The sequence below is a fragment of the Dendrobates tinctorius genome, unplaced genomic scaffold (genome assembly GCF_039654945.1).
Source record: "Dendrobates tinctorius isolate UK_male_01 unplaced genomic scaffold, ASM3965494v1 ptg000045l, whole genome shotgun sequence".
NCBI classification, from domain to species: domain Eukaryota; kingdom Metazoa; phylum Chordata; class Amphibia; order Anura; family Dendrobatidae; genus Dendrobates; species Dendrobates tinctorius.
The window spans coordinates 15362492-15388309 of NW_027361713.1; the positions used below are offsets into that span (position 1 = coordinate 15362492).

At 47.7% G+C, this 25818-nt stretch overlaps 1 pseudogene; it reads right to left on the minus strand.

Annotated features, from left to right (window-relative positions):
* LOC141089324 (class I histocompatibility antigen, F10 alpha chain-like) overlaps window positions 1-25818 on the minus strand; it is a 179591-nt pseudogene that overhangs the window by 78111 nt on the left and 75662 nt on the right.

The window sequence follows — 25818 nt, forward strand, 5'->3', positions numbered from 1 at the left end:
TTCTCCCAGAACCTCCCAACACCGACCCTCCAGGTTACTTGCACAGTGAACCCACCAGGTACACAGTCTTTCTCACTGACCCCGGTCAGTACAACACGGACACCTGTCCATTACCTGTGTTGGCCACACAGGTTCTCGCGTACCTCTTATCCACAGCGGGACACTAGCAATCCACAGTCTCTTTCTCTGACCCTGGTCAGTATACCACACGGTTTTCACAACCATCACCTGCCGGCCATGCAGGTTCTCGGACCCCTCTACCACAGAGGTGTCTTATAAGTCTCTTCCACTGACCTTGGTCAGCACATCACACGGTTTTCAAGACCGTCCGCCCTCCTGGCTCAGCGTTGCCAGCACTGCAACATGTGCTTTTGGAAACCGCTGCCGTTAGCAACCGAATTTTGCAGACATCGTCTGTTGCCCCTAGCAACAAGGCTACAACACTACCCTTTGCATTCTCCACCAATTGTAAGGTAGCGCTTGTCATTCAGGTAGGGGATACTCGCTAGGCAGCCGATAAATCAGGTCTGGCACAGGTTTCTCAACATATACTCAGTCCATTCGGTTTATTATGTAGCATGAACCATGAACAGCAACAGAAAGTTCATATTAAATCAGCATAGCGTCCATGACAGAGCTCCCCTCTGTTAACCCCGTGGTCACACAGGCTTTGTTATCTCCGGTACGCAGGCTCTCTAGCCTCACAGTTATATCCCCTGTCCGGGTTACCTCATAGCTGCTTCTCAGTCCTGGCGTTCATTCCCTCTCCTGGGAATTCTCAGGCATGCGCAGCCATGCTGCACAGGTTCTCCACGTGCACTCAGGAAGGCACACACATCTTCCTGGCAGTCAGACAAGACCTTTCATACGGACCAACTGGGTCAAAGCATTCACTATGGACCTACCCTGGCCAGCTTATATGGTCCATAGCCACGCCCACCGGATCACATGGCTATGACCTCATCACAGGTCCTTCAACCATTCATACACATACTTTACTATGGCGTTTTAGACACCCGTCCCTAGGTGGGTTTGTAGGTGATTGATCCCACCGGTCTCATCAATCACCTGAAGGCTTCCCCCTAACACATTGGAACAAAAGATCAGCACATAATCAAGCCTTCATCCCAAGGCCACCCACCTTGGGATACATAACGGTCATTTAGGACCCTGCTCCTGTTAATACTCTGGACATGGCTATCCGTCCGTCCTGGGACACCCACACAGTGCCCCCTAGCAGACACAGTGGTCACTACACCACTATATATATATATATATATATATATATATATATATATATATACACACACACACCCTGTAACTTGGTCCTGTAGCCGGGGAGAGGGTCCTATCATCTCATATTGTAAATCCAGGGTGGCCAGTGTGAAAACCCAATTACGGTAAATAACTTTTTATTAAAAAAAATAATCCCCACAAAGTTGAGGATGAATATACAGTATATGATAACGAGCCAAATAGAAGAAAATATAAACAGCAAGTAGGTGCATATAGATGATCACATATAAACCCCTTGAATGTATACTCAGTCTGGACAAGAACCCCCCAAAGGCAGAAAAGGGAATAAAAGAGATGACGCACCAGCGGGCACAGTTTCTTCTTCATGTGAGTAATATTTTACCTCCCTTGCTTCTAATTCCCTCTTTCTTCCCAGTTCACTCTTTGGGGTCTTGTCCAGACAAGAGTATTTCTTTTAGAGTTACCTGGGTACATTCAGGGAGCTATACCCATACGCTGGCCTCTATACACACCCACTATCTGTTTCTATTTTCTTCTATTTAGTTCTTTGTCTTATATGTCAGAGCTGTGCAAGTTGTAGCCCACAGACAGGGACCGACAAAGACCAGCAGGGGCCATTATACAGTGTTAGAGCTAATTCAGGGGTCATTATACAGTGGATGAGCTAATGCAGTGGCCATTATACAGCCTTGGAGTTAATGCAGGGGCCAGTATACGGCATGAGAGCTAATGCAGGGGCCAGTATACAGTATAGGAGCTAATCTGGGGCCAGTATACAGCGTGAGAGCTAATGCAGGGATCATTATACAGTTTGAGAGTTAATGCAGGGGTCATTATACTGTATGGGAGCTAATGCAGGGGCCAGTACACAGCGTGAGAGCTAATGCAGGGGCCAGTATACAGTAAAGGAGCTAATGCGGGGCCAGTATACAACATGAAAGCTAATGCAGGGGTCATTATTCAGTATGGGGGCTAATGCAGGGGCCAGTATACAGCGTGAGAACTAATGCGGGGCCAGTATACAGTATGGGAGCTAATGCAGGGCCAGTATACAGTATGGGAGCTAATGCGGGGCCAGTATACAGCGTGAGAGCTAATGCAGGTGTAAAGGGGAGGCATTGCTATGGACCGTAGAGACAAGCTGCCACTTTAAGAGACAGCACCCCCTTGTTTAGAGCAGTGGGACATTCTGCGCTTCCCTGCTGTAAAGACTGTTTGGTTTCGTCTGCCAGACTAGAGAGGGGAGGGGCTGCCTTTCTGTGTGATGAGAGACCCGAGATTTCTGCAGGAAGGAGATGTGCCCTGGAGCTGTGAGGAAAAGAACATTTAGTCTGCGACTGTGACTTTGTAAACTATTCAGGGGATTAAAAAGTGTCTTTCCTGTCTTGCCGTGAGAAGCCACGAAGAAAAGACAAGAAAGGGATCCAGAGGAGGAATCCACCATTCCTAGGAGCATCATTGAATATGCACATAAGAAAAAGATCACATTGCACAGAGCTTCCAGGAAAGACGTGCGCACTATCTTGCAAAACTTCAGGGGTCCCCAGGAATGGACTGAGATACCAAAGCTACTGTGAGTGTTAACCTCTTCTGTGCACATGCTAGAGTTTAGGATAGGCTGCAATAGATAGAGAACGGCAGTCGTGTGGCCAGGTAAGAAAAGGCCAGATAGGTTATAGTTAGTGTAGCATCATACATTACTTTACTGTGTTGTCTTGCCAGTTAGATAAATACACTGAGCTGTGATAGTTGGTGCTCCATGCTGTTTGACGGCCCAGCTAGAGAATATTATCCTTGTAAATTGTCTGTTTTCATTGCATACCCCTGTTTCTGCATTTTCCTACACACTGCATTCCTTGCCTGTAAATAAATTAACCCTTTGTCTTGTGTACCATAGTCTCCCTGCATTGTGGTGGTCCCCCGGCCATCGCGTCAAGTGGCGCTGCGAGCAGGGTTACTGTCACCAAGATGCAGGCAGCAGGCGGCAATGGCGAGAGTGCTAGTGTTAGTGAGGATGCTGTTGGCAATGGTGGAACCCCTGCAAGGACACTCCCTATGGGAACAATATTTAGTGTGCTTCCAAAGTTTGACGGCAATAATATGCCCATCTGATTGGGTGTCCCAGCTGCAAAGCACCCTGAAGATTTATAACATCAGCACAGTTCTTGAAGTGGACATTGCTTTGACTGCCTTGGAGGAAGAGGCCCGTAAAAATGTATGTCTACAGCTGAACTCACCCGTAGTACCCTGAAGGAGCTAGTGAAATTCTTGGAAGAGATCTACGGAGAGACTGCTAGCACGGGACACCTTCGCGCCAAATTTTTTCTAGACTGCAGCAGAAGGGGAAGGGATCTCCTAGTATGCGACAGCACTGCAAGAAGTGTTGGCAGAAGTGCAGAGGAAAGAGATGGATGGGATCAGTGGCATGGGCTCTAAAGACCGGATGCTATGGGAACAATTCAATCTGGGACTGCACAACACATCCTTGAGGAGAGCACTGTCAGAATGGGTCCATGCAGATCCGGCTCTTTCATTCTTTCAAATCCTGGCAGAAGCAGTGGCCCGAAGCAAGGAAGATAGTTACGCGTCTGGTGTGATGCGTGTCCAGGGTGCCAATACCAGAGGGGACCCAAATCATCAGGAGGTGCTGGTCCAGGTTGTGCAAGACTTGCAGCGGTCTCTTGTCAGTATGCAAGACAAATTAACCCGGATGGAGCAAAGAATGGGAGAACAACAGTCTGACCCACCACTCTTCGGCCCGACCCATAAGGGATCAGTGGGTGTAGGCTCCCTCCCCTCAGACATCGGAGACACGAAGACAGGCTCGGTGTGCCCCTCAGCAGAGAGGAGGTATCCAATGCTGGGAATGTGGAGGGCAAGGGCACCTTTCCAGAGACTGCCGGAATTATGCTCAAAGCCAGCCACAGCCACCGTTAAACTACCAACCCCCCAGTAACGCGGCACTCTGCAGGGGAGGCAAAAAGAGAAACCGCTCCTTATCATAATGAACATTTAATTGCTGGGAGTCCCATCCTGCATACCAAATTTGAGGGTGTTCCAGGGGATTTCTTAATAGATACCGGGTCACAAGTGACAACGATGACAGAATCATATTTCAAACAACATTTTCAGGCCCTGGCTAAGCCAGAGAGGAAGACATTGATCCGGTTTTTTGCTGCCAATCAACAGCCGATCCCAGTCACAGGGGTCGTGTGGATGAATATTCGAATTTGTGGCCAAGACTTAGGGAAAAAAGGGATCCTGCTAGTCCCTGAGCTCATCAAATGAATATCCTATGAGAAATCGATCAGATAATGTTCACCAAACGGGGACCCAGTTATTGGAAGAAGGCTGCCACACACAAGCCTACTCAAGAAGCCCTTCAGCGATTGATCCGCGTCTGTGGGACGCAGAAGAGTGTGCCATCTTATCAGGTAGTAGGGGTCATCAGGGCCCCTGGGAAGGAGTCTGTTATCCTGCCTCCTGAGTGAGAAAGTATATTACACCTTCCAGTGGGGACTCATCGCAGCCTTGTCGGGCTGGAGGTAATAGTTCAGCCTGTGTTAGGCGGAGGAGCGGACCAAGAAGTCATTATAGCTCATACAATAGTTGTGGTCCAGCGAGGACACGTCCCCATAAGAGCTTTGAACGTGGGCCCCGGGGAGGTCACCTTGCCACGGGTGACAGATCTGGCCCGGGTGTACCTACACAAGGCCGAAGTGGTGAGCCAGAAGGAGATGTCTTTATTGCCTGGCAGTCGCTGCGGGCCCGAAGAGAAGCCATCCACGGAGTGTAATGGGCGGGTCATCCTTGATCAAATGGAAGTGGATGTGAAGGCTCTTGGCCCTGAGCATGTGCGGGTGATAGAAACTATGCTGTGGGAAAATCAGGCCGCATTCGCCCATCACGCCGAAGATTTTGGCTGTACCGAAGCGATCACACATACGATACCGACCTGGGATGCTCGTTCAATTTGAGAACGATACCGGCAAATCCCACCCAAGATGAACCAGGAGGTAAAGACATTACTGAGGCAGATGCTGGATTCAGGGGTAGTGCAGAATAGTCAGAGCCTTTGGGCGGCCCCGGTGGTGCTCGTCAAGAAGAAGGATGGGACCATCCGGTTCTGTGTAGATTACAGGAAACTCAATGCCTGCACTGTGTGAGACTCATATCCATTACCCCGCATCGAGGAATCCTTGACTGCGTTGGGGAAAGCCAAGTACTTCTCCACCTTGGACCTAGCAAGCGGATAATGGCAAGTGGCCGTGGCAGAGAAAGACAAGGAAAAAACTGCCTTCATCCTCCCTATGGGATTGTTCGAGTTTAACCGGATGCCCTTCAGGCTCTCCAATGCTCCGGGCACGTTTCAGTGGCTGATGGAAAAGTGTTTGGGAGACTTAAATTTTGAGGCTACCCTGATCTACCTGGATGACATCATTGTGTTCTCTGCCTCGTTCGAAGACCATCTAGCCCGGCTTGGACAGGTACTCAGAAGACTACGGGCTCATAACCTGAAGGTGAAGCCAAAGAAGTGCCACCTCTTCAAGGAAGAGATCGAGTACCAGGCCACATAGAGTCACAAGATGGAGTTCTGCCTTCACCAGAAAAAGTGGCTGCTATCCAGAAGTGGCCAGTTCCTCGAACCGCGCAGGAACTCCAGGCCTTCCTTGGACTTGCCGGGTACTACCGATGGTTTGTCAAAGATTTCGCAAAGGTGGTGGGTCCTCTGAATGAACTGCTGAGGGGGACCGCCGGAGTGCCGAAGACCCAGTGCATCCCCTGGGACCAGAGGCGAGATGAGGCCTTCCAGGCTATAAAGAATGCTCTTCAGCCCCAATTTTGGCCTATGCAGATTTTGATCAACCGTTCCTGTTGTATACAGACAGTAGCCTTCATGGACTCGGTGCAGTATTTTCCCAAATACAGGATGGAAATTAGAGAGTCATCGGGTATGCCAGTAGGTCCCTGCGAGATAGTGAAAGAAACCCCCATAATCACAGCTCTTTCTGGTTAGCGCTCATGGTCCTCATGTGGGCCATGACAGAAAAGTTTGCGGGCTTCCTGGCAGGGACTAAGATTCATGTCCGAACGGACAATAATCCCCTGGCCCATCTTGAGAATGCTAAATTGGTGGCCTTAGAACAACGGTGGGTGGCTTGCCTGGCCAAGTTTGACTTTACCGTGCATTATCGCTCTGCTACTGAAAAAGCAAATGCCAATGGCCTTTCACGAATGACGGTGGAAACTTCAGTGGGGAATCTCGATGAACAACTTGAAGAGGAAGAAACCCCAGACTTCCTTAAGTTCAGGATCCCAGTGTTTGCGGTCCAGTCAAGTAGGGAGGCCTGCGCACTATCCCGATCTCTGCAGAGAACCAATGAAGTATGGGGAAATGTTCAAGATGAAGACGGAGGACTGAGACAGATGAAATGCTGGGTAGCGCAGAAGCGGAAGCCAGGCAAACAAGAGAGAGAGATAGTTTGAACACTGAGATGAAGAGTGTCTTACACCAGTGGGATAGGCTGGAGGTGCGAGAATCAGTGCTATATCGCAAGAGGCAACAGCTGAAAGATACTGAAGTAAGGTGGCAGGTGGTGTTAGGGCTGGCGGAATGCACCAAATATTAAAAGATGGTAATAAGGTGCGTTTGCAGCCCGGGGTCCACCGTGCAGGGGTAGCAAACTGCTGCTCAGTAATGGCGGACGCTATATGGCGGTATAATAGAAAAACACACGCGGGTTAGCATCACCCGGTGTGTACAGGGGCAGATTCTGTTGCTTCACAGAGCCACACTATCGCAGAACATAAATGCCGGAGCCTGTTTAAAGCTCACTGAACTCGGCAAGGGAGCGCACAGAATGCGGTCACAGAACTCTACCCCAAGGACACGGGGTAAGAGTTCCTCTAGACCTTCTGGGCACGTGGCGTCGCACCGGCGGATGTCACTATAGACGCTGACTATGATGGAGTGTCGAACACATGCACCGTGGCGTGCAGAGCCAGCGGTGGACACTAATGCCAGTCTCAGACTCTGCCTCTACCTACACCTAAGCCTGGGCGCTTAACAGGCTAGGCTGCCCAGCACATGCGTACCAAGGGTAGGGGTTTCTTAATGAGTCATTCACCAGAGACATTCATACATGCATACAACACTCACTCCTCATAGTCTAGTAATGCAGTCTATACTAGCACATGGCCGAGCGGCCATGCGAACCTTTTATAGCAGCGTCCTTCCAGGACCTTCCTGACCTTTCTGATGATCCAATCCAAGCTGGAGAAGGACCTGAGCATGTGACCTCCGATCTCCAATGAGAGATCGTCCCACAGGCAAGCTCAGTGGACCGAAAGGAGGATTTAGTCTCTGGAGTAGCTCACTGCTGACCAGCATGCGTTGCTATAGCTGGACCAGAGGTGGCAGCAGCAACCAAACCCACAGAGCTGGTCTGAGCAGAGCGCCGGGATCGACACGAGTCTGCTGAGCAGCCTCCTCTGTGGCCGGAGAGGAATGGGAGACTGCCGAATGCAAGGCTTGGGATTCCTGCTGTGCAGTGACAGGAACCCAATGCCTAACATTACCCCCTCCTCTCTGAGCCTCGCTACTCTCAAATGCCGCAATGAGAAGTGGAGCGCGGATGTTCTCCACTGGCTCCCAGGTCGGAGCCTCTGGACCATGACCCTTCCAGTCCACCAAATAAAATTTTTTACCACGCACCACCCTGCATCCCATGATCGCATTAACCTCAAACTCATCCGAGGACAGGTCAGATGTCCCTGCAGATGACTCGGAGAACCGGGACATGATGACAGGCTTAAGGAGGGACGCATGGAAGGTGGCAGAGATAGCCAAATTTGGTGGAAGGGCCAGATGGTAGACCACAGGGTTGATCTGCTCAAGGACATTGAAGGGGCCAATGTAGCGAGGTGCGATTTTTGTGGACTCGACCCACAGCCTGATGTTACGGGAGGAGAGTCACACCAAGTCGCCAGGAACAAAGGTCGGAGTGGGGTGCATGTCGGCGGAGGCCCTCATTCTCTCCTTGGAGGCCGGGTAGCATCCTGAGTGCGATCCCAAATGTCATGTGCCTCCACCGCCCAGTCTGCCACCCTAGAATTGGTGGACGACACGAGCATGGGCACAGGGACGCGTGGATGCTGGCCATAATTTAGGAGGAATGGGGTCTGGCCGGTGGAGTCGGCCACAGCGTTGTTCAAAGTGAACTTCTCCCACAGCAGCAAGGATGCCCAGTCATCCTGCCTGGCCGAGACAAAATGTCATAGATATGTGACCATGGTCTGGTTGGCTCGCTCTACAAACCCGTTTGTCTCGGGATGATAGGCCGAGGAAAGATTTAGCTCAATGCTGAGCAGGCTGCAGAGCTCTCTCCAGAACTGAGGCTCAAACTGGGGACCCCGGTTGCTGACAATCTTGCCCGGCATGCCGTGTTGGCGGAAAACGTGCTTAATGAACAACGCTGCCAGACCCCGTGCAGAATGTAACTGGGAGAGAGATACCAGGTGCACCATCTTGGAGAAATGGTCGGTGACAACCCAAATGACCGTGCTGCCACTGGACTTGGGTAGCCCCACCACAAAGTCCATACCGACCATCTCCCAGGGCCTGTCCATTACCGGCAGGGGGTAAAGTAGCCCAGCGGGCCACTGCCGAGAGGACCTATTCTGGGCGCAAGAGACGCACGCCTGAATATAGTCCCTGATGTCACGGGCCATATGTGGCCACCAGTATGTCCTCGCCAGAAGCTCAGACATCCGTTATGTCCCAAAATGTCCACCCACCCTGGATGAATGAGCCCAAGAGAGGACCTCCGGAGGTGTCTTGCCCGGAGGTACTGACTCAAGGGCGACCGGAGCCACTGTCCTCAGGCTCTTGGATGGGACGATCAGCCGACTCGCCTCCTCTTCCTCCGATGACACCATGGAGCGGGAGAGAGCATCGGCCCGGACGTTCTTCTCCACGGAGAGAAAATGGAGGGTGAAGTGGATCCGGGAGAAGAACAAGGACCATCTGGCCTGGCGAGAATTTAGCCGCTGGGCTGTTTGCAAATACACCAAGGTCTTGTGGTCGGTGAACACCTGGAAATGGTGGCGAGCCCCCAACAGGAGGTGTCTTCACTCCGAGAAGGCCAACTTCATCGCCAGCAACTCCCTGTCCCCGATGGAATAATTCCTTTCTGCCGGTGTGAAGGTCTTGGAGAAAAAGAAGCATGGGTGCTTCCGACCTTGCGTGTCCTTCTGAAACAGGACCGCTCCAGCACCGACGGAAGAGGCATCCACTTCCAGAATGGAGGGTTTATCTACATCGGGGCGATGTAGAATGGGAGCGCTAGTGAAATGGGACTTAATGGAGAAGGCCTTGGAGACAGGTTCCGACCACAACTTGGGATTTGCACCCTTCTTGGTGAGGGCCACCAAGGGGGCTTCCAATGTCGAGAAGTGAGGGATGAATTGGCGGTAATAATTTATGAACCTCATAAAGCGCTGCACCACTTTGAGAGAATGGGGCTCCTGGCAATCCATCACAGCCTGTAGCTTGGCAGGATCCATGGCCAATCCCTGAGCAGAGATGATATAGCCAAGGAAAGGCAAGGACTTCTGCTCAAACACACACTTCTCCAACTTGGCGTAGAGGGAGTTTGCCCATAGGAGGTCGAAAACTTTGCAAACATCTCTCTGATGAGAGTCAATATCTGGAGAGTAGATGAGGATATCATCCAGATAGACTACAAGTGAGGTGGTGAGCATACCCCGGAAGATGTCCTTTACAAAGTCTTAGAAGACAGCTGGAGCATTACAGAGCCCGAAGGGCATCACCAGGTATTCATAGTGCCCATCCCTGGTGTTAAAAGCTGTCTTCCATTCGTCCTCCTCACGGATGCGAATCAGGTTATAAGCCCCCCGCAAATCAAGCTTAGTAAACACTCTCGCTCCCCGTAGCCTATCGAACAGTTCCAATATCAGGGGCAGAGGATATTTATTCTTAACGGTGATGACGTTAAGACTCCTGTAATCGATGCAGGGACGTAATTCTCCATTCTTCTTCTGGACGAAGAAGAATCCCGCCCCTGCTGGTGACACCGACTTCCTAATGAATCCTCTTGACAGATTCTCCCTGATATACTGAGACATGGCCTCTGTCTCCGGGAGAGATAGGGGATAGACTCGACCCCGGGGAGGCTCAGCACCAGGCAATAGGTCAATAGGACAGTCGTAGGGGTGGTGAGGCGGAAGGATCTCCGCAGCCTACTTGGAGAATACATCTGCATACTGTCGATAACATTTGGGGAGAGAGGAAAGATCTGCGGGGACTTCATTGGAGGCAACCTGAAAATGGTATTACTAGGAGCAACCAGATTCCATAGTGTACATTTTTTTCTAAAGATTGTATGAGGCTGGGCAGGGAGATGTTTAGAAAGGATAGGGTCACCCTTCAAAATGATCCAGTATTTTTTAAGGTCACAAATGACTGTGTGGGACTGATTAAAAGTAGTCACAAGGCTCCATTTGCCAAAATCTGAGGTAGTAGCATTAGTATTTGCATTAGATTTAATTTTATTAATACAATCTGTTTGTGAAATTTTTTGAGAAAAGCGTTATGAATTAGTTTTTTAGGGTACCCTTTATTTTGAAACCGTTCTTTCAAAATAGATGCTTCTTTATAAAAATCATTATCGTGAGTACAATTAATCCTAATCCTCCAGTATTGTCCATAGGGAATATTTAAAATCCATTTAGGGAGGTGACCACTGTTAAAACTCAAATTACTATTTACATCTACATTTTTTAAATGCATGGAGGTGAAGAGTTTGCCCGTAGAGTCAAACGTTGAGCGAGGCATCCGGACAAAAAGAAAGGCCATGGTGAAGGAGAGGTTTTTGATCAATGTTAAGGGTATAATCACATAAATTAAAAATATTGAAGCCATCAGTGCTAGAATTTAAACCTCTTTCGTTCTCTTCTCTTCCCTGAAGAATTTTTATTGAAGACCATCAAATTCATTCTAAATAACAATGTTTTTTCTTTTGAGAATTTTTTATTTCGTCGGATAAAAGGCTGCGCGATGGGGACAAGATTCGCCCCCAGTTATGCAAATCTTTTTATGGGGGCAATTGAATCCGTCTTCATCACGCAATCTTCCCTATCAATAGGTAAAATAGCCCTTTATTGTCGGTTCATCAACGATTTATTCATTATTTGGACAGGATCCCTTCAAGAAGTCTGAATTCATTCAAACATTAAAGGGAATTTAAGGAATTTAAATCCAACACCACAGGTACCAGTTTAAAATTACCGTAACTGCCATGTTAATTGTCAATCTATATTTGTGATATACTTAATAGAGTGTACCTGTGGTCTACAATATGTTGGATGTACCATTCAGACAATGCGCGCACGTCTAAATAAGCACCGTCAGAACATCCGCAATGGAATCCCACTGCATAACCTGTCAAAATATTTTTCCTCCGTACACCAGAAAAATCCTAGACAATTAAGGCTTATTATTATTGACCAGATACCTGATACTGTCCCTGACTGTTTTAAGAATCTGGTGAATAGAAAGAGCTTCTGGATATTTAAATTGGGCACACTTGCTCCAGAAGGTCTGAATCTCACTATTGAGAATATTATGAAATAATTTTTTATTATGGTTTTACTGCTATTGATTTCATTTCTAGAGAAATGAAGAGGTGGAGTCTCTATGGGTGGAGATACAAGGAGGGAAAAGTAATAAAATCCTCATAGGGGTTTGTTATAAGCCACCAAGTATAATAGAAACCACTGAAAATGTATTATTGAAACAAATAGACAAAGCAGCAAATCACAATGAGGTGATTATTATGGGGGACTTCAACTACCCCGACATAGAATGGGAAACTGAAACCTGTGTATCTCAGAAAGGAAACCAATTTCTATCAGTGACCAAGGATAATTATCTGTCACAACTTGTGCAGGGCCCAACTAGAGGGACAGCCCTTGTGGACTTAATTTTAAGCAACAGGCCAGATAGAATAACAGAAGTACGAGTCGATGGGCACCTAGGGAACAGTGACCACAATATAATACAATTCCACTTGGCCATCAGTAAGGTGCCCTGGAAGGGGGTTACAAAAATGCTGAATTTCAGGAAAGCAAAGTTTGATCAGCTTAGAGAGGACCTTCGCCGAATTGATTGGGACAATGTCCTCAAAAATAGCACAGAAAATAAATGGGAAATAGTTAAATCAGTTTTACACACCCACTGCGAGCTAGACGTACCATACAGAAATAAAAGGGCTAGGAACAGGAGAACACCAATGTGGCTAAATAAGGATGTAAAAAGGGCAATAAATAACAAGAACAAGGCATTTAAGAAGCTAAAACAAGAAGGCAATGAAGAAGCATTAAAAAGTTATAGAGAAAAAAATAAAATGTGTAAAAAACAAATGTATTTAGCAAAAGTGGAAACTGAGAGACTCATTGCTAAGGAAAGTAAAACAAACCTCAAACTATTCTTTAGTTATATAAACAGTAAAATGATTAAAATTGATGGTGTCGGCCCTTTAAAGAACAATGAGGGTGAAATCATAGAGAGCGATGTGGGAAAAGCAAATGTTTTAAATACTTTTTTCTCAACAGTGTTCACACAGGAAAAGGATTTGCCAGGGGAAATGCAGAGTGATAATGTAAACTCCCCATTAAGTATTACCTGCCTAACATAGGAAGAAGTGCAGAACCGCCTTAGTAAGATTAAAATTGACAAATCACCAGGCCCTGACGGCATTCACCCTCAGGTTTTAAGGGAGTTAAGTAATGTGATAGACAGGCCTCTATTCCTTATATTTAAAGACTCTATAGAAACAGGGTCTGTTCCTTTTGATTGGCGGCAAGCAAATGTGGTACCAATATTCAAAAAGGGTTGTAAAAGGGAAACTGGAAACTATAGGCCGGTAAGCTTAACATCTGTTGTGGGTAAAATTTTTGAAGGGTTTCTAAGGGATACCATTATGAAATATCTCAATGTTAATAAATGTTTACCTCCATATCAACATGGATTTATGAAGGATCGCTCCTGTCAAACTAACCTGATCAGCTTCTATGAGGATGTAAGCTCTCAAATGGACCAAGCAGAATCATTGGATGTCATTTATCTCAACTTCTCTAAAGCATTTGACACTGTCCCACATAAAAGATTGGTAAGTAAGATGAGAAAGCTTGGGCTAGGGGAAAATGTGTGTAGATGGGTAGGTAGCTGGCTTAGTGATAGAAAACAAAGAGTGGTTATTAATGGTGCATACTCAGATTGGGCCAGGGTTACTAGTGGGGTACCACAGGGTTCTGTATTGGGCCCCCCTACTATTTAATATATTTATTAATGACCTAGTGGATGGCTTACACAGTAAAGTATCAGTATTTGCAGATGATACAAAACTATGTAAGGTAGTTAACACAAAGGAGGACAGTTTGCAACTACAGACAGATTTGAGTAAATTGGAGAATTGGGCTGAAAAATAGCAAATGAGGTTTAACACAGATAAGTGTAAGGTTATGCACATGGGAAGGAGAAACAGATGCTACAATTACTTACTAAATGGAAACTGCTGGGGAAATCAGACATGGAAAAAGACTTAGGCATCTTAGCAATAAGAAGATAAATTTAAGTGCCCAGTGTCAGGCAGCTGCCACCAAAGCAAATAGGGTCATGGGATGCATTAGAAGAGGTCTAGGGTCACGAGATGAAAACATAATTCTCCCTCTGTACAAATCACTCGTCAGACCACACTTGGAGTATTGTGTGCAATTTTGGACGCCGGTGCTCAAGAAAGACATTACTGAACTTGAAAGGGTTCAAAGGCGGGCTAAGGCGGGCTACTAAAATGATAAATGGAGTTGATTCACTACAATACCCAGAAAGGTTATCAAAATTAGGTCTATTTACTCTAGAAAAGAGAAGACTTAGGGGAGACCTATTCTGATATAGGTCTCCCCTAAGTCTTCTCTTTTCTAGAGTAAATAGACCTAATTTTGATACAATACAATACAGAGATCTTTCCAATGAACTGTTTGTACCAAGGACTGTGACAAGAATAAGGGGGCATTCTCTTCGTTTGGAGGAAAGACAATTTCTGCACCAGCATAGAAGAGGGTTCTTCATGGTAAGAGCAGTGAGTCTCTGGAATTCTCTTCCTGAGGAAGTGGTGATGGCCAACTCACTTAATGAATTTAAGAAAGGAATGGATGCTTTTCTTGTGAGTAACAGTATAGAAGGTTACGAATAACATAATATTATAGGTAGATGGTTGACCCAGTTTAGGGGAAGGAATTTTTTTTCCCTATGGACAAAATTGGCTTCCACTCTGTGGGTTTTTTGCCTTCCCCAGGATCAACAATGCAGAGCAGCTGCACTGTCTTCCTTCAGCCTTCAAAATTATGTTATTATGTATTGATCTTAATTGCTTTTATATTGTTTTTTATATGTTTTTATATGATTTTACATGGTTTTATTTCATTTCTATCATTGTGACTGTTTCAGTGAAATTGATTGGCAAATGTGTTCTGGACTTTTATTGGTTTATTTTACTTTAAATACCTCCTCCCTTTTTGGTCCTAATCATGTTACCACCTGATGAAGACGGCTTCTGACCATCGAAAAGCATTGTGGAATAAAGCAAGAAAACCCTGAAATTGTGATTGCCTTCTTGAGCGCTCCTCTGACCGTGTTTTACCTTTTCCTGCACTTCTGTCCCTCTGTTGAGGATACCCGGCTGAAGCTGCTACGGCGCCAACGGTCCTATATTTCTAAAAATCCCCAGTGGTCTGTTCCTCAGCGCTCCCTAGTGACCGCTTTTTACCCGGATAAGTGAACACAGACACACACAAACAAACACACATTTTTCACCAGCTTATGTAGGAGCGTTAACAGAACGAAGGTACATTGGCTGTAACCAGAAAGCAACTGTAAAATTGTGTGGGCTCGCGTGTAATTTTAATAAGCAACAGAGGGAAAGCCGACAGCTGGGGGCAGATGTTTATAGCCTGGGAAGGGGGTAATACCCATGGAGTTTCCCCTGCTATTAATATCAGCTCACAGCCGTACACTAAGCCTTTACTGGCCATTAAAGTGGGGCCCACCAAAAAAAATGATGTGGAGTACCCCTATAATCAATAACCAGCAAAGGCAATGCAGACAGCTGCAGGCTGATATTAATAGCCTAGGAAGGGACCATTGATATAGGTCCATCCCAGACTAAAAACATTAGATCTCTAAGATGCACCAATTCTGGCACTTAGCCTCGCTCTTCCCACTTGCCCTGTAGCGGTGGCAAATGGGGTTCATATTTGTGCAGTTGATGTCACCTTTGTATTGTCGGGTGACATCAAGCCCACAGGTTAGTAATCGAGAGGCGTCTGTAAAACACCTATCCATTACTAACCCCATAGTGAAAAACACACACACCCAGAACAAAGTCCTTTAATTGAAATAATGACACAGACTCCTTTAATGAATCTTAATTAAACCATACCTACCTAATGCCTAATCCATCAACGCCAAAGTCTCCTGCAACCAAAATAAAATAATAAGCCACAATATTCCTCACCTGTCAGCAGAGAAGATAATCCATAATGTCTCACGATAGTCCTGATTAGAGATGAGCGACTTTGCCTTTTTTAGGGTCGAGTCGGGTTTCCTGAAACCCGACTTTCGCAAAAGTCGGGTCGAACAAAATCGGTCAACTATAGGGAAAAGTCAGAGGCCGACTGAAACACGAAACCCAATGCAAGTCAATGGGAAAGCAAAGTCGGCAGGGAGTGGAAGACAGTAAACACACCTACAGTGCCCATTTCAATGCCAAAAACATCAATTCTTATAACTGAAGCTTGTCAACCTAAATTTACTTCCAAATAATAGTTACGCATTGAAAACTGGGAGTTATTTGGCTAAAGTTGAGGGGGGGGGGCTGGCTCCAGGTTTTCGTCTGCCCTGGGCAAAAGAGTTTCAGTGCGCCCCTTTAAAACATACAACAACTCATGATGCTCCTATGCGCCACAGAAATATAGGTATTGTACAATGACACATACTTCACTGCTTACTAGTGTTGAGCATTCCGATACCGCAAGTATCGGGTATCGGCCAATATTCACTGTATCGGAATTCCGATACTAAGTTCCGATACTTTTAGCATATCGAATACCGGAATCGGAAGTTCCCATAATGCTATGAGCCAGTTTGATTTGATTCAGCCAATGACAATCCTCAGAAGTGTGGGCACATCCTGTTAGGCATGTAGGCATCTTAACTAATGGCATGGCTGTGATTGGCTGCTGAAATGATGTCATGATGCACTATAAAAGCCGCTGCAGCCACCATTTCTGGTTCACTCTGCTGTGAATTCAGTTAGGGACAGGCTGCTGTTCAAGACTGTGAGGGACAGTTAGAGATAGCGATTTTCACAATCATAGTGTGCTTTACCCAGGCTACATAATCCACCACTGTAGCTTTCCTTTGCCTTGCAGCAGTGTTCACAGCTGTCTGCAAGGTCTGTGTGAGTGCAGCTCACGCTGAGTAGTGTGTCCTGCAGCCACGTCTGGTTGTAGGACGCTCAGCGTGTCACTGCCTCATACATATTTTTATTTTTTTGCTGCTCATTTTTCATTCTCCTATTAGTGTGCATCCATCCATATCCATATACGGTGGTTGCAAACACTATAGGAGTAGACAGCGGAGCCTCTCTGCAGCCTTTCAGTGCTAGTGCACAGTTTGCTGCACTGTTCACAGCTGTCTGAGAGGTCTCTGTGTGTGAGTGCAGCTCACGCTGAGTAGTGTGTCCTTCAGCTACGTCTGGTTGTAGGCCGCTCAGCGTGCGTCACTGCCTCACACATATTTTTCTTTTATTGCAGCTCATTTTTCATTCTCCTATTAGTGTGCATCCATCCATATCCATATACGCTGGTTGCAAACACTATAGGAGTAGACAGCGGAGCCTCTCTGCAGTCTTTCAGTGCTAGTGCCCAGTTTGCTGCACTGTTCACGGCTGTCTGAGAGGTCTCTGTGTGTGAGTGCAGCTCACGCTGAGTAGTGTGTCCTTCAGCTACGTCTGGTTGTAGGCCGCTCAGCGTGCGTCACTGCCTCACACATATTTTTCTTTTATTGCAGCTCATTTTTTATTCTCCTATTAGTGTGCATCCATCCGTATCCATCTACATTGGTTGGTTGCAAACACTATATAGGAGTAGATAGAGGAGACTTTTTTCTGGCTTGTGCCCTTCAGCTGCAGCCAGATTAGTATTACCCTATTTTTTGGAGCCTCATCTTTTGCATTGTAGGTTACCTTCATGCAATGTAATAGCTCCAAAAAGTTAGTGATACTATCGCTTTCAAATCTTTGGTCACATCCTTTTAGTTTTTTTAAAAAACAAAAACAAAATAAAGTTCACCAAACACTCCATTTGACAGTTGTGTAGGCCACATTAGCTCCTATTAAAGTGTAGTCCACACACACACTTCATAAAATTAGAGTGTTTCTTATACCTGTTACCAGCTGTTCAGGAATAAGCACACTAAGCCCCCCTTTGTACTTTTCTGCCTATCTTTATCAGTCTACCAAGATGAAGAAGGCAGGGAGTAAGGCACGTGGGCGTGGGCGTGGAGTTTCAGCAGGGAGAGGACGTGGGGATTCTGCTGGGAGAGGACGTGGGGATTCTGTGCCTGCTGCGGGCACCAGTGAGTCAGCAGCCCCCAGTTTTAGCAGCCAACAGTTCTTTATGCGCAGCTTTGTAGGACCTCGCCGTACCCTACTGCTGCGGGAGGAACAAATTGAAGCCGTTGTCGGATGGATGGCAGCAAACGCATCGACTTCAATGACTTCCACGTCCTCTCAGGGCCAGAGCACTGAAGAGCAACCATCTGTCTCTTCACCACCTGCCAAAGTGCCCAGGCAGTCAGAGAGCCCTGGACAGGAGCCATCACAGTCTCTACTTCTGTTCTCTGAATCTGTTGGCTTGGAAAGAGGGGGACAGCTAAGCAGCATTCAAGAATGTGAAGAAGAGGGAGTATGCAGTGATGCGCAACTTCTTTGTCCCTCTGAATCTGAAGAGGCGGGTGGGCCAGTGCCTATGGTCAGCACACCTCAGTACGCATCAGATGATGACGAGACTCAGGTGCCACTTTCTGGTGCGTACAGTGCTGGCGAGACAACCCTGGAGAAGCAGGTGTTTGAAGAGGGGAGTGTAGATGATGAGTTCCTTGACCCATCATGGCGTGAGGAACAGGAAGGTGGTGGGAGCAGCTCTGAGGAAGAGATTCCCCGAACGGCCAAAACAGGAGGGAGAGGGAGGGGGCAGACTTGGTTGCCTGTAGCCTCCACTTCTGCACCCGTTAGGAGCATTCCTCTTTCAAAAGCCAAAACGGGCGCTCCCAAGACTTGCAGTGCATGGTCCTTTTTTGACACAGTTGCAGATGACATTTGCTTTGTCAAATGCAAGCTGTGTCATCAGAAAGTCAAAAGAGGTAAAAATGTCAGCAACCTCAATACCACAAATATGTGGAAACATGTGCGGACCAAGCACGAGGTGGAGTTACACAGACACACTGAAGACGTAGACCAAAGTACAGCACCACCTACCACCTCTTCAGCTCATGTTGGGGCCTCTTCCTCCAGCTCACACACAGCTGGTTCGGCTTCCTCACAGGATCGCCAAGGAAGAACCTCTGGCACTGTTGTCCGGAGACCCAGTGACATTCCACCCACAGCACCACGTTCCCAGTCATCCTCACACTCCCAGGCCACTCTACAGCCATCGGTAGCACTGGCATGGGATAAAAGGCGGCCATACTCAGCAAACCATCCCCGAGCACAGGCTCTGAATGCTGGCATTGCCAAACTACTGGCCCTTTAAATGCTCTCATTCAGGCTGGTGGAGACTGACACCTTTCGGAACTTCATGGCATTGGCAGTCCTACAATACACCGTGCCCAGCTGCTTTTATTTCAGCAGGCAAGCCGTCCCTACCCTGCAAAAACATGTGGAGGGAAAAATAAAACATGCGCTACTAAACGCCGTCAGTAGCAAGGTCCACCTGACCACCGATGCGTGGACCAGTAACCATGGACAGGGACGATACCTTTCCCTCACTGCCCATTGGGTCAATGTTGTGGAGCCGGGTACAGATCTGGAGAGTGGCGCTGTACGTGTTCTGCCAACTCCACGGATTGCAGGAATCCAGTCTGTACACATTGACTCCTCTTCCTACTCAAGTTCCTCAGAAACAGCGCTGCAGGAGCCTGTTACGACCGATATGAGCACAGCCGTGGCCAAACATCAACAGGCCGTACTGAAATTAATTTCTTTGGGGAATCGAAGCCACACAGCGCAGGAGCTCTGGAATGCCATCAAGCAGGAGAGCGACGTGTGGTTTGTGCCAGCGAATATCCAGCCGGGCTTGGTAGTGTGTGACAATGGCCGAAATCTGGTGGCAGCTCTGGGCCTAGGCAACCTCACTCACATCCCATGTCTGGCACATGTGCTGAACTTGGTCGTGCAGAGCTTTCTGAGGGACTGTCCGGATCTTGATGCACTGCTGCACAAGGTCCGCATAGAGTGCGCTCACTTGCGGCGTTCCAGCACGTCAAGATGGCGCCTTGCTGCTCTGCAGCGCCGATTACGCCTTCCGGAACATCGCATCATATGTGACCTACCCACCACGTGGAATGGAACATTACATATGTTGGAGCGGTTGTGTGAGCAGCAGGCAGCAGTCATGGAGTACCAGCTGCATCAGGCGCAAACAAGTCGCACTGTACGCCGGTCACACTTCAGCACCACTGAGTGGGCCTCTATGAAGGACATCTGCCTCGTTTTGCGTGCCTTCGATGATTCCACGTGGATGGCGAGTGCAGATGATGCACTAGTCAGCATGACTGTCCCCCTTATCTGCCTGCTTCAAAAAACACTGCAAGCACTAAGGGATGAGGTTTTGGAAGAGGTGGAGGATGAGGAGTCCCAAATGCCATCTGCTTCTGGACAGTCTGCGCTACGTGGTTCCTCACAAAGGCCTAGGCAGGGGACACTTTGTGAGCAGGATGAGGAGGAGTCAATGGAGGAGGAAGACATCTCTCCAGAGGAGGGAGGTACACAATGCTCTAGTCAGTATGTACAGCGAGGGTGGGGTGATGCAGAGCAGGCAGAGATGACGACTCAAGCAGGGGACAGCGTTTCTTTGGCAGTTGGGAGTCTGCAGCACATGGTTGATTTCATGCTGCAGTGCCTGAGAAACGCATCGCCCACATTCTCAACACGACTGATTATTGGGTGTACACCCTCCTAGATCCTTGCTACCGGGACAACTTACAAAGCCTCATATCACCTTTGAACAGGGAGTGTAAACAGCGGGAGTACCAAGACACACTAGTGCAGTGCATCATGTTCTCCACTCCACCCGACAGCAGTGCTGCTAGTGCTTTACAAAGCAGCTCTGTGCGTCGAGGCAGTGGAGGATGCTCGGCACAAAGAGGGAGCAGAGGCAGCGCCTCAGCACAAGGCAAGACCACTATGGCCCAAATGTGGCAAAGTTTTGTGTGTCTGCCACAAATGTCTATTACTAGTAGTGGGAATGTGGACAGAGCAGGAGACCTTGCCGGACACATATCAGGGGATCAACTGACGTGACTGAGCCCCAGTAACACAGGAACAAGTGTGGATTGTGCAGACGCCACTTCAGAGCAGCAACTGGCAGGGTTGGAGGCCAGGGGAAATACTAGAGACAGTGGAGCCAGAGGTCATAGTGGAGCATGGTTACAATCAGTAGTAGTCTACAAACTACCTCAAACTTGCTGCAAGTTGGCCTCCGCCTGCTGCATGATTGATCCTGGGCTTCAACACAGCCAGTTGTCGCTCGAAAGTGCTGTCCGCACAGAGAAAAACAATAGCTCCTGTGTTAGTGGGGTTCAGTAACGTCAGCTGTTCCCCTGCTGTGTGGACGACAAAGTCTCCTGCTGCCTCCACATTCAAAAACCATCAGGCCTCAGCCTGCTCCATGCTTGATCCTGGGCTCCAACAACGCCAGTTGGTGTTCAGAAGTGCCATCTTCACAGAGAATATCATGAGCTCCTGTGTTAGTGGGTTTCAGCAACGTCAGCTGTTCCCCTGCTGTGTGGACGACAAAGTCTCCTGCTGCCTCCACATTCAAAAACCATCAGGCCTCAGCCTGCTCCATGCTTGATCCTGGGCTCCAACAACGCCAGTTGGTGTTCAGAAGTGCCGTCTTCACAGAGAAAAACACTAGCTCCTGTGTTAGTGGGGTTCAGTAGTGGGAATGTGGACAGAGCAGGAGACCTTGCCGGATACACATCAGGGGATCAACTGACGTGACTGAGCCCCTGTATCCCAGGAACAAGTGTGGATTGTGCAGACGCCACTTCAGAGCAGCAACTGGCGGGGTTGGAGGCAAAGGGAAAAGCTAGAGACAGTAGAGCCAGAGGCCTAAGTGGAGCACGGTTACAATCAGTAGTAGTGTACAACCGATATAAAACTTGATTCAAGTAGGCCTCAGCCTGCTGCATGATTGATCCTGGGCTTCAACACATTGCTTGAAAGTGCTGTCTGCACAGAGAAAAACACATGCTCCAGTGTGGGGTTCAGTAACGCCAGCTGCTCCCCTGCTGTGTGGACGACAAAGTCTCCTGCTTCCTCCAAAATCACACTAAATCTTATTTACTACTCGCTCCAAGTAGGCCTCAGCCTGCTGCATGATTGACCCTGGGCTCCAACATCGCCAGTTGCTGCTCAGAAGTGTCTTTGGCATGGGTACTCCCTCCTGCCCAGCCTGGTTCCAGCACGCCTGCTGTTTCCGGGGATTGTCAACGTCACTTTGCCACCAAAACGTTGTCCAGTCGTGTTGCGGTCGGGTTAGCTGAGTCCATGGTGCCTGCAGTTTAGGTGCTTCCTATGTGGGCTGCGGGTTCTGGTAATAAAGGCTGGTTCCGTAGTGCAATTAGGACAAGCACCCCCTGTAGGACTGTGGGTCTCGGTAACTGCGGCCGGCTCGCGGCCTTGCAACATTGTTTTTCAGGGGTAGCTTCTGCTACCCATCCGGGTTCCAGTACCGTCAGCTGTTTCTCGGCAGAGCCTTTGGCCGAGGTGCCTCCTTCTCGGTATCCGAGTTCCAGCAACGTCTGCTGGTCCTTGGTAGTGCTTTGTAGCACAGGTACCTCCTGCTTAGTAACCGGGTTCCAGCACCGTCAGCTGGTCCACGGTTGTGCATTGGCTCTTGTTCCTTCTGCTGCCCCTCTGGGTTCCAGCACCGTCAGCTGGTCCTCGCTAGTTCCATTTGCTCTTGTTCCTTCTGCTACCCATCCGGGTTCCAGCACCGTTAGCTGGTTCTCGGCAGTGCCTTTGGCCTAGGTGCCTCCTTCTCGGTATCCGAGTTCCAACAACGTCTGCTGGTCCTTGGTAGTGCTTTGTAGCACAGGTACCTCCTGCTTAGTAACCGGGTTCCAGCACCGTCAGCTGGTCCACGGTTGTGCCATTGGCTCTTGTTCCTTCTGCTGCCCCTCCGGGTTCCAGCACCGTCAGCTGGTCCTCGCTAGTTCCATTTGCTCTTGTTCCTTCTGCTACCCATCCGGGTTCCAGTACCGTCAGCTGGTTTTCGGCAGTGCCTTTGGCCTAGGTGCCTCCTTCTCGGCATCCGAGTTCCAGCAACGTCTGCTGGTCCTTGGTAGTGCTTTGTAGCACAGGTACTTCCTGCTTAGTAACCGTGTTCCAGCACCATCAGCTGGTCCACGGTTGTGCCATTGGCTCTTGTTCCTTCTGCTGCCACTCTGGGTACCAGCACCGTCAGCTGTTTCTCGGTAGTTCCATTGACTCTTGTAGCTTCTGCTACCCATCCGGGTTCCAGCACCGTCAGCTGGTTCTCGGCAGTGCCTTTGGCCTAGGTGCCTCCTTCTCGGTATTCAAGTTCCAGCAACATCTGCTGGTCCTTGGTAGTGCTTTGTAGCACAGGTACCTCCTGCTTAGTAACGGTGCTCCAGCACCGTCAGCTGGTCCACAGTTGTGCCATTGGCTCTTGTTCCTTCTGCTGCCTCTCTGGGTACCAGCACCATCAGCTGGTTCTCGGTAATTCCATTGACTCTTGTAGCTTCTGCTACCCATCCGGGTTCCTGCACCGTCAGCTGGTTCTCGGCAGTGCGTTTGGCCTAGGTGCCTCCTCGGTATCCGAGTTCCAGCAACGTCTGCTGGTCCTTGGTAGTGCTTTGTAGCACAGGTACCTCCTGCTTAGTAACCGTGTTCCAGCACCGTCAGCTGGTCCACGGTTGTGCCATTGACTCTTGTTCCTTCTGCTGCCCATCCGGGTTCCAGTACCATCAGCTGGTTCTCTGCAGTTCCTCAGACTTCTTGTACCTTCTGCTACTTTTCAAAATTCACGCTTGTGGAAATGGTTTTTGGTTCTCACTCTGGATCTCCCTGACAACGACCCTGAAGACCACACCGAAGAAGACCAAAAAGATGACCCTGAAGAAGATGACCAAGAGGACAAAGAACATGAAGACAACCACCAAGATGCAGAACAACAAGAGACAGAAGACCAAGAAGCAGAAGAACAAAAAGCAGATGGACCAAAAGCAGAAGAACATCAAGCATAAGACTAAAAATCAGAGCAAAATATATTATCTAAATTATAAGCAGAAGAAGACTAAGCAGTGTATGGGGGTGAGTCCGTTCCCCCTCGCGGTGCCCCTGGAAAATGCCTGCTGCTGCAGGCCAAACTGAACACGGACAAATCCTGTTGTAAATCTTTTGTGACAGGCAGAATGGAAGGTGTTATCTTCAAACTTTTATAGATAACAACTACAGGAATGCCTGTCACAAATAAGAATATGATGAAGAAGAAGAATAGGAAGAAGATGAATAAGAAGAATATGAAGAATGTACAAAAAAAGAATAATAGGAAGAAGATGAAGAATGTAAAAAAAAAGAATAATAGGAAGAAGGTGAAGAAGAAGAAGATGAATAAGGTGAAGAAGAAGTTGATGAAAAAGATGCTGCTGCTGCTGAGAATGATGAAGGAGAAAGTGTTGGAGAAGTAAAAAAGAAGGTGAAGAGCATGGAAGTAGTGAAACATACATATCTAACAAAATATACAAAAGGCTAACAGAGTCAATATCTTTGTAACTCCGAACATCTTTAAAAAAAAATTTATTCCTGCTATTCCATTTGATTAGTCTAAACCTCTATGCCTTTAATGTCTCCTCCACCTCCACCAATACATTCTACATTATTCTTAGTTGTTTTTCTTCATGTAGAATTAAACTACAAGGAAAGAAAGGGTTTTTTTTAATTCCGATATTTCTGTTCCATTGACTTGAATGGGACTTCGGGATCGGAATCGGCGATACCCGATACTTTTTTAATATCGGCCGATCCAATCCGATCCGATATTTTTCAATATCGGGTGGTATCGCTCAACACTACTGCTTACATGACATGACTGATCTATTTTAAATTGTACAATAGCTCAAAAACAGGACAGTATATTACTCCATACAGTGCTATGGCCACCACATTGTGCGCCATACAGAATAATGAGCCCCATATATTTCTCCATACCAAATAATTAGTCACATATAATGTTCCATACAGTATCTGATGAGCTCTACAATAATGCTCCATATATAATGGGCCCCATTTGTAATGCTACAGTGTATAATGTGCCCCTTAGATGCTGCTCCAGTGTCTGATCTGCCCCATTTACATTGCTCCAGTACATGATGGGCCTCATGGATTCATGGATGATGCTCCAGTGTATGATGGGCTCCAATAATGCTCCATATATAATGGGCCCCATTTGTAATGCTCCAGTGTATAATGTGCCCCTTAGATGCTGCTCCAGTGTGTGATCTGCCCCATTTACATTGCTCCAGTACATGATGGGCCCTATTTTTAATTAACCCAGGCATGGTATGTGAAAAGAGCTCCATGGAGTAATCTGAGGTGTGTGCTTCCACATCCTTCACTTTTGGTGTGGGTGAAGGACACAAGGAAAGGGGTTGCTCCTGACTAGAAGCCTGCAGTTACGACTCAGTGCTTGCATTTTTTACAACTTCAGAAGAGGAGTCGATAGAGCTGGAGCCTGTTTCAGCAATGTAAGCCACAAACATTTCCTGATACTCCGGCTTTAAAAGCAGTCTACCTACTCCCAGAAAAGGGAGTCTTACAGGCCTTCCAGAGCTACTCCATGACACTGACTCAACACCTCCTGCCTTAGCTGCTATTGTGTTTATGGCACTACCAGCAGATGCACCACCACCACCATCAGTACCAGGTGGCCCTCCATGCCCACATCTGCGTCCTCTTCCACCATACTTCCTCATGTTTTTGAAAATGGACCCAAAATACCAGCAGATATATGGTACTGTATCAGAAGCTATACAGTCTATGGATAACAGTAAATCTCCATATATATTTCATGAGGCATACACAGAGGCTCACAGGCTCAGTATGGATTACCCAATAAAATAACAAGTTGAAAAAGGTACAGTATCACCAGATACAAGGTATATATAGTATAGTG